Below are 9,955 nucleotides of genomic sequence, written 5' to 3' on the forward strand. Positions count from 1 at the left end.
CCCCTACTGACCAGAGACAATACATACAGCCTGCCAAGAGAACGCTGATGTACAATCACTCAGGATAGAGATTTCTAAAGGCCCGAACAGAGAGGCAAAACTACTTTTCAGGTTAGCAAATACGACCAGGAGGTAAGCAAAGCCCTTTGCAAAGATCAGCTGCCAGAAATTCCATACTAAACATGAACTCAGCATCAGCACTTGCACCTGTGAATAACTCCCAGGGAAAGCCAGTACAACAAAGAGGCCACACCCCAGCACAGAGCTGCCCAGGGTAAGCGTCCATAAGACAAAAGGGTGACCAGCAGATCTGAGAGAAGTGGAAGCAAGACCTGAGTAGAGCCATGCAAGGATTGTTCTCGTAGCCTCGGGGACTCGGCATTAGCATGGGTTCCTCAGTAAGGAAGAGCTGGGAATGGAACAGAAGCCTACTGTTGTCCTTCACTATCTATTTTGATTATAGCAGAGAATGTGGGTCCGGGCATGCTGAACAGATCGCTTTGTTAATTTTATAAAGTCCTGAAATTTAAAACACATTCTGAAGAGGAAAGAATTTGACCCATTCCTTACACCTCACACCTGCATAAATTTCAAATGGATCAGAAATATAAATGTAAAAAACATCATCAAAGTACTGACCGAAAACGCAAGTTAATTCACCTACAGCCTGGAGAAATATTTCTAACCATGATACAAAATCCAGAACTAAAAAGGGCAAAAATTGATACATTCAATTACAAAAAAAAAAATTAAGACTTACTTTGCAGGGCAGAGAATATCATAAGTGAGAAGAAAAGTTATTAACTGGGAAAAATATTTGTAATCAATATTGCAGAGAAAGGATAATTATCTCTAATATATGAGCTTCTTCTTTTGGTAAAAATAAGACTACTAACTCCATGGAAAAATGTGAATAGACAATTCATATAAGAAATAAAAATGGCGGGCGCCTGGGTGGCTCAGTCGTTAAGCGTCTGCCTTCAGCTCAGGTCATGATTCCAGGGTCCTGGGATCGAGTCCCACATCGGGCTCCCTGCTCAGCAGGAAGCCTGCTTCTCCCTCTCCCACTCCCCCTGCTTGTGTTCCTGCTCTCACTGTCTCTCTCTGTCAAATAAATAAATAAAATCTTTAAAAAAAAAATAAAATAAAAATGGCCCTTAATCATGTGAAAAAAGAAATGCTCAAAACAAGAGAAATGCAAATTAAAAACTACACAGATTTTTAAAACATGCATGATTAACTGCACAGTCTCAAGAATACCTAGGACAAAAAGAATAAAATGGACATGTCCCAGAATATAGACTCTAAACTCAAAAAAAAAAAATTAAAATGTTTTCAGTCATCATATTAGAGCATAATAAATAATGCTGCAGGAATGCAATCAGCAAAATCCAGACTTTGGGCAATTCCCAAGGACAACCTGTTTTTGGTATTTTTTTTTAAATCAATTATAGGAAATAAAAATGAGAGGTAGAGGGGAAACTGCTTACTAGAAGATAATTAAAAGACATACCAATCTCATGGAGCTTATTTGGATCCTGATTTGAACAAACTATTCAAAAAACAAACACTATGAGATAACCATAGAAATGTGAGCACTGACTTAATATTTGATGGTTTTTAAGGTATTATTAATTTTTAGGTGTTATAATGGCCATGTGATTATGCTTTTTTAAAAGAAATCTTATCTTTTAGAGATCCATACTGAAATATTTATGTATGAAAAGTTTTGAGGTCTGAATTTGCCTCATTTGCTAAAAATAATCTGGAGGAGGGGGAGAGAGGTGGGTGGAGTTATAGCTAAAATCAGATGGGCCCTGGGCTGGTTAGTACTGGCTACAGGCTGGTTCACTGTACTGTTCTCCCTACTTTTTAAAATTTCCATATGTTCCATATTTCCAGTTTAAAAAAAAAAACTGCTTCAAATATTGTTATGGCCAGGACTCTGGACAGGACCCAACCTCTCTGTTACAGCCAAGATTCTAAGTGGCACATGAGCAAAGTAGCATCCCCTACAGAACCTGCTTTCGGGCTTATTTCCACCTGAAGGTGTTTATCCATTTCTCCTGCACAGTGTTTTGTTATTACGGTCTCATTAAAATGGGTCAAGTAAGATTTTGGTTTATTATTTCCTCCAATGAGAAATAGGAAGTACAGAGTGATGGTTAAGGATTCGGCCTCTGGAGTCAGATGGCTGCACTCATGTCCAGCTCTACGGTCTGGATATGAGACCCTGGGGGAGTTATGGAGATAACGCTGATAATTTCATAAATACGTTGTGAGGATTCAGTGATTGACATAATGTATGTAAAGTGCTGAGAATACCTAGCACATAGTAAATATGCAAAATATTTTTGTTAATAATAGTAAACATCATCAACATTTAAAATATCTGCCCACAGAAGGCTCCCAGAGATTTTAAAATAAGATTTTAACTCAGTTATGCACATGTCTGTGTGATTGTCTTAGTTACTATTGCTGTGTTTATATGCTGCCTGGCCATAAAATTAGTGTCTATTCTCTGAACCAGTTTTCTTTTCTTTTTTTTTTAAGATTTTATTTATTTATTTGAGAGAAAGAATGAGAGAAAGCATGAGCGTGGGGTGAGGGGGCGGCAGGCAGAGGGAGAGGGAGAAGCAGACTCCCTGCTGAGCAAGGAGCCAAATACGGGGCTCTATCCCAGGATCCCGGGATCATGACCCAAGCCAAAGGCAGATGCTTAACCAACTGAGCCACCCAGGCTCCCCTCTGAACCAGTTTTCTGATAAAACTGTAGAATATGTTGGAACTGATGCAGCATCAAACTGAAAATTCTCCACAGCCTTAAAAGCATCAATATTACTTATATGCAAAGACGTCAGTGAGCTAAATAATATGCCGCAGATTCATTAAATTGCTACCATTATAGAAGTAGTAGCCAAATAACTTCAAAATTGTATGCAGAAGTCGCAGTAGTGTATCATCAAATGTCCCCAGAATCTAGTATTTGTGCCCTAGAGTGAGGAAAACTAGAGAAACATTTAAAATCAAATGGCTTGACCCCTGAAATCCTGAATTTCTGAAAACATTTTACTAATGGGAAGGAAACTTAAAAACTTATTTTTGTGAACTCCGCTGCTGGTCCCCACAAATACTGACCTAATCTTCATATTAGCGAGGATGTTTCATTCCTCAGACAAAAGCTGAACAATCTGAATAGAAGAGGACAGAATGAGCGAGCCAGGGGCACATGGACTGAAACATGACCCGGGGTCCTGCTCTAATCACTTTCCGCAGGGCTTTGGACAAGGCACTCCGTCCCCAGGTCTTGGGTGTGCTCAAGTGTCACATGAAGGGGCTAGACTCAACCACGCGCAGGGCAACTTCCACCTCTAAAACGTATGGCCAATTAATAGCATTCGTTTGTTCTTGGCAATACCTATTTCAGGGAGGTCATACAATTCAGCTACACGGCATTTATTGAGATCCTTCTTCAAAGAGTGGTGAAAACAGGGTAGAAAAGAGCTATTCCCTCCCAATCTAGTGCTCTTTAAAATACCCAGCCCCCAGGCCTGCCTCACCCACTGCCCCACGGCCTTGCACCCTCCCCGCCCTCCCCGGGGCCAGGCCCCTGCCCGCGTGGCTTGCCTCCCCTGCCCGCGGCCCTGCAGCAACCCACACCTGGGGCTTCCTGGGTGGGAGTCGTCCTCCTGGCCCCCCAGGAGGAGGAAGAAGAGATACCTGCGGCCTGACAAGCCGCCCCCCCCCCAACTACTTGGCCGTGATGGCCTTGGTGATCCAGGCAGCACCCTTCCGCGGGCTGAAGCGCCCCCATCAGGCGTCAGGTCCAGGCCGCGTTCCCCTTCTTCAGGGAGGACTACCAGGGCTGCAAGGATTCCAAGGGCAACCTCAGGGCAGTCGGCGGGAGCCTGATCAGGGCCAAGGCACTGCGGCTGCAGAACGCGGCCCTGGGGCGATGCTGGCAGAGCAGGGCCGTGCGGGGAGCCTTCGCCCGGGGACCTGGCCCCTCCGCGCGGTGCAGCTGGCCCTAGCGGCCGTCGGGTCCCCAGCCGACGCCCAGGGAGGGCTTCAGCATGAAGTGATTGCTAGAGGACCCCAGGGAGTGGGCACCACGGAGGGTCCGGCTGGCGCCGGGCACAGTGGGGAGAAGGTGATGCCCGCTCCACCCCTGCCCTCTGAGAGGCCCCTGGGGCCCCTCTGCCCCCTTCCTGGGCCCAGGAGAGCAGAGGGGAGGACTTCCCAAGGGGAGAAGCAGCAGGCTCTCACCCCTCTCCCCTGAGCACAGAGGCTGGCCCCTGCACTTACTGCAGGACCCCGCAGACCCCCCCGGGACTGTCCAGTGGGAATCACAGAGCCTCACTCTGGGGGGCAGCTACCCTCCTCCTACTTGCCCCTCCACCCTCCCAATGTGGAAATGCCCCTGGCTCCACTACCACCCACACCCTGTCCCCAGTGCCCACCTTCAGCCAGCCCAGCCTACTGGAGGGTGGCCCTGGAAGCTCGTGGCCCCCCCAGGGCTGCTCTGGGATCTAGATGCCCTCTTCCACGGGGTGCCACCCAACCAGAGCATCTGTGACGTGTGGGTTAGTCACTCCCAGGATCCAGTGGCCTCCACCCCAGGCTGGCTACTCTCCTGTAGAGACTGCGAGGCTCCCAGGGCAGGGGCTGCTTTCCTCTCCTACCTCTTCCTGACACCACTGGCTTTTGGGGAACCAAGGCCAAGAAGACCAAGAAGTTTCTGAACACCTACGAACTCAACAGGAGATCGAAGAAAAGAATAGCAACAACTCTCTGAACAGAAAAGCGACCACTTACTGGAAGGTAGGACGTGCAGAGAAGTGAATCCGAGGCGATATTCAGGAGAATAGACGGCGGGGGAGGGGGCCTCCATCGGCCGCTTCTGGCAAGTGATAGAGCCGCGGAGCCCAAAATCGGAACATTTAGAAGCCGGCTCTGCTGAGGGACGTCGCTCCAGTGGCTAAGTGAGGGGTGGAACCCTCGCGGGACAGTGTGGTCTCAGGACCCTCGGGGTCACAGAAAGACCAGGGGTGTCTGAGGGCGGCAGAGCTCCCAGGTATCGGAGCGGGGAAGCCGGCTGCAGAGACGGAGCCGAGGCGTGGGCTCTCAGCTCGGGGTTGCCATAAACCGTAATCGGTGACGGTAGGGCCACTGCTCCTCCAGCAGGGACCCAACAAGAGGCAGATCCGGGGAGACTCCCCTTCCCTCCCCCGGGAGAAGCAGCGCAGGAGCGCACCACAGGGATCTGCTGGGTTTGGAGACTCCACACGGGGTCGTGTGCCAGAGATAGAAACGCTCAGTCACAGGCCGGGTGAGCACGGAGTGCGACCGGAGACCAGGGAGACGGGAGTGACTGACTGCTTTTCTTTGGGGGCACACTGAGGAGCAGGGCCCCGAGTTCTAGGCTCCTCCATGGCGGAGATTGGGAGGCCGCCATTTTCACCCTGGTCCTCCAAAGCTGTACCAAGAGCTCGCAGGGAACAAAAGCTCCTGAGAGCAAACCCGAGCAGCTTGCTTAGCCGGGACCAGCAAGGGCGGGGCTCCGGCAAAGACATTTGGGAACTACAGCAACAGGCCCCTCCCCCAGAAGATCAGCACCAACAGCCAGCCAAGACCAAGTTTACCGCTCAATGAGAACGGCAGAACTCCAGCGCTAGGGGAATATTGCTCATAGAATTCATGGCTTTTTTAACTATGATTCATCAGTCTTTCAAAGTTAATTTTTTAACTGTTTTTTTTTTAATTTTTCTTTTTCCCTTTTTCAACCAACATCTTATCAATCCCTTTTTTTAAAAAAACATTTTTATTTTTCATTTTTAGAGTCATATTCTATCCCTTCATAGTAGTTACCCTTATTTTTGACATATATATATAAGTTGTTCTCTCTTTAAAATTTTGAGATACAGTTTCTTCTAACAGATCAAAATATACCCTAAATCTCTAGTGTATGGCTTTGTTCTAGTCTCCTGCCTGATCACATTCTCTCTCCCCCCTTTTTTTCTTTCTTTCCTTTTTTTAAATCCTCTTTCTTTTTTCAAACACCTTCTTATCAGTTCCTTTTTTAAAATTTTTTATAATTTTCATCTTTACAGTCATATTCCATCCCTTCATCGTATCAACCCTTATTTTGTACATATATAAGTCTTTCTTTCTTTAAAATTTTAGAAGGCACTTTCTTCTAATAGACTAAAATACACCCAAAATCTAGTCTGTGGCACTGATCTATGCACTAACCTGATCATATTTGATCATATTCTGTTTTTTTTTTTGTTTTCTTCTGTTTTTGTTTGTTTTTATCTTTTTCTTTTTTTCTTTTTTTCTCTTTCTTTCCCTTTCTTTTCCCCTGGTTTCAGGTCTTTTCTGATTTGATTAGAGTATATTTTCTGGGGACGTTGTTACCCTGTTAGCATTCTGTTCTCTCATTCATCTATTGTCCTCTGGACAGAATGACAAGATGAAAAAAATCACCTCAACAAAAAGAACAAGAGGTAGTACCATCTGCCAGGGACCTACTCAATACGGACATTAGTGCGATGTAGGACCTAGAGTTCAGAATCATGACTTTAAAGATACTAGCTGGGCTTGAAAAAAGCATGGAAGTTATTAGAGAAACCCTTTCTGGAGAAATAAAAGAACTAAAATCTAACCAAGTCGAAATCAAAAAGGCTATTCATGAGGTGCAATCAAAAATGGGGGCACTAACTGCTAGGATAAATGAGGCAGAAGAGAGAATTAGTGACACAGAAGACCAAATGATGGAAAATAAAGAAGCTGAGAAAAAGAGAGAAACAACTACTGGATCACGAGGGCAGAATTTGAGAGATAAGCGATATGATAAGACAAAACAACATTAGAATAATTGGGCTCCCAGAAGAAGAAGAAAGAGAGAGAGGGGCAGAAGGTATATTGGAGCAAATAATAGCAGAGAACTTCCCTAATGTGGGGAAGGAAATAGGCATCAAAATCCAGGAGGCACAGAGAACCCCTCTCAAAATCAATAAAAATAGGTCAACACCCCGACATCTAAGAGTAAAACTTACGAGTCTCAGAGACAAAGAGAAAATCCTGAAAGCAGCTCAGGAGAAGAGATATGTAACCTATAATGGTAGAAATATTCGATTGGCAACACACCGATCCACAGAGACCTGGCAGGCCAGAAAAGATGGGCATGATATCTTCAGAGCACTAAACGAGAAAAATATGCAGCCAAGAATACTATATCCAGCTAGGCTGTCATCGAAAATAGAAGGAGAGATAAAAATCTTCCAGGACAAACAAAAACTAAAGGAATTGGCAAACACGAAACCAGCCCTCCAAGAAATATTGAAAGGGGTCCTCTAAGCAAAGAGAGAGCCTAAAAGCAGCACAGACCAGAAAGGAATACAAACAATATACAGTAACAGTCACCTTACAGGCAATACAATGCCACTAAATTCATACCTTTCAATAGTTACCCTGAAAGTAAATGGGCTAAATGCCCCAATCAAAAGACACAGGCTATCAGATTGGATTAAAAAACAAGACCCATCGATATGCTGTCTGCAAGAGACTCATTTTAGACCCAAAGACATCCCCACATTGAAAGTGAAGGGGTGGAAAACCATTTACCATGCTAATGGACACCAAAAGAAAGCTGGGGTGGCAATCCTTATATCAGACAAACTAGATTTTAAAACAAAGACTGTAATAAGAGATGAGGAAGGACACTATATCCTACTTAAAGGGTCTATCCAACAAGAAGATCTAACAATTGTAAATATCTATGCCCCGAACATGGGGGCAGCCAATTATATAAAGCAATTAATAACAAAAGCAAAGAAACACATTGACAACAATACAATACTAGTGGGGGACTTTAACAGCCCCCTCACTGAAATGGACAGATCATCTAAGCAACAGATCAACAAGGAAATAAAGACTTTAAATGACACACTGGACCAAATGGACTTCACAGACATATTCGGCACATTCCATCCCAGAGCAACGGAATACACATTCTTCTCTAGTGCCCATGGAACATTCTCCAGAATAGATCACATCCTAGGTCACAAATCAGGTCTCAACCGGTACCAAAAGATTAGGATCATTCCCTGCATATTTTCAGACCACAATGCTTTGAAACTAGAACTCAATCACAAGAGGAAAGTCGGAAAGAACTCAAATACATGGAGGCTAAAGAGCATCCTACTAAAGAATGAATGGGTCAATGGGGAAATTAAAGAAGAATTAAAAAAATTCATGGAAAGCAATGAAAATGAAAACACAATGGTTCAAAATCTTTGGGATGCAGCAAAGGCAGTCCCGAAAGAAAAGTATATAGCAATACAAGCCTTTCTCAAGAAACAAGAAAGGTCTCAAATACACAACCTAACCCTACACCTAAAGGAGCTAGAGAAAAAACAGCAAATGAAGCCTAAACCCAGCAGGAGAAGAGAAATAATAAAGATCAGAGCAGAAATCAATGAAAGAGAAACCAAAAGAAAGTAGAACAGATCAACAAAACTAGGAGCTGGTTCTTTGAAAGAATTAACAAGATTGATAAACCCCTGGCCAGACTGATCAAAAAGAAAAGAGAAATGACCCAAATCAACAAAATCATGAATGAAAGAGGAGAGATCACAACCAACACCAAAGACATATAAACAATTGTAAGAACATATTATGAACAACTCTATGCCAGCAAATTAGATAACCTGGAAGAAATGGATGCTTTCCTAGAGATGTATCAGCTACCAAAATTGAACCAGGAGGAAATAGAAAACCTGAACAGACCTATAACCACTAAGGAAATTGAAGCAGTCATCAAAAATCTTCCAACAAACAAAAACTCAGGGCCAGATGGCTTCCCAGGGGAATTCTACCAAACATTTCAAGAAGAATTAATACCTATTCTCCTGAAACTGTTCCTAAAAAATAGAAATGGAAGGAAAACTTCCAAACTCATTTTATGAGGCCACCATTACCTTGATCCCCAAACCAGACAAAGACCCCATCAAAAAGGAGAATTACAGACCAATATCCTTAATGAACATGGATGCAAAAATTCTCACCAAAATACTAGCCAGTAGGATCCAACAGTACATTAAAAGGATTATTCACCACGACCAAGTGGGATTTATCCCTGGGCTGCAAGGTTGGTTCAACATCCGCAAATCAATCAACATGATACAATACATTAACAAAAGAAAGAACAAGAATCATATGATCCTCTCAATAGATGCAGAGAAAGCATTTGACAAAGTACAGCATCTTTCTTGATCAAAACTCTTCAGAGTATAGGGATAGAGGGTACCTACCTCAATATCATAAAAGTCATCTATGAAAAACCTACAGCGAATATCATTCTCAATGGGGAAAAACTGAGAGCTTTCCCCCTAAGGTCAGGAACACAGCAGGGATGTCCATTAACACTACTGCTATTCAACATAGTACTAGAAGTCCGAGCCACAGCAATCAGACAACAAAAAGAAATCAAAGGCATCCAAATCAGCAAGGAGGAAGTCAAACTCTCACTGTTTGCAGATGGTATGATACTTTACGTGGAAAATCCAAAAGACTCCACCCCAAAACTGCTAGAACTCATACAGGAATTTAGTAAAGTGGCAGGATATAAAATCAATGCACAGTAATCAGTGGCATTCTTATACACCAACAAGACAGAAGAGAGAGAAATTAAGGAGTCGATCCCATTTACAATGGCACCCAAAACCATAAGATACCTAGGAATAATTCTAACCAAAGAGGCAAAGGATTTGTACTCAGAAAACTATAAAACACTCATGAAAGCAATTGAGGAAGACACAAAGAAATGGAAAAACGTTTCATGCTCATGGATTGGAAGAACAAACATTGTGAAGATGTCAATGCTACCTAGAGTAATCTACACATTCAGTGCAATCCCCATCAAAATACCATCCACTTTTTTCAAAGAAATGGA

General features: G+C 43.7%; 1 pseudogene; it reads left to right on the plus strand.

Annotated features, from left to right (window-relative positions):
* The first annotated feature begins 182 nt into the window (after positions 1-182).
* On the plus strand, positions 183-4,742 carry LOC112821532 (forkhead box protein H1 pseudogene; annotated as a pseudogene).
* The last annotated feature ends 5,213 nt before the right edge of the window (positions 4,743-9,955 follow it).

Source organism: Callorhinus ursinus, unplaced genomic scaffold (genome assembly GCF_003265705.2).
Source record: "Callorhinus ursinus isolate GAN/ISIS: 27379988/994484 unplaced genomic scaffold, GSC_fseal_2.0 scaffold10, whole genome shotgun sequence".
Classification (NCBI taxonomy): Eukaryota; Metazoa; Chordata; class Mammalia; order Carnivora; family Otariidae; genus Callorhinus; species Callorhinus ursinus.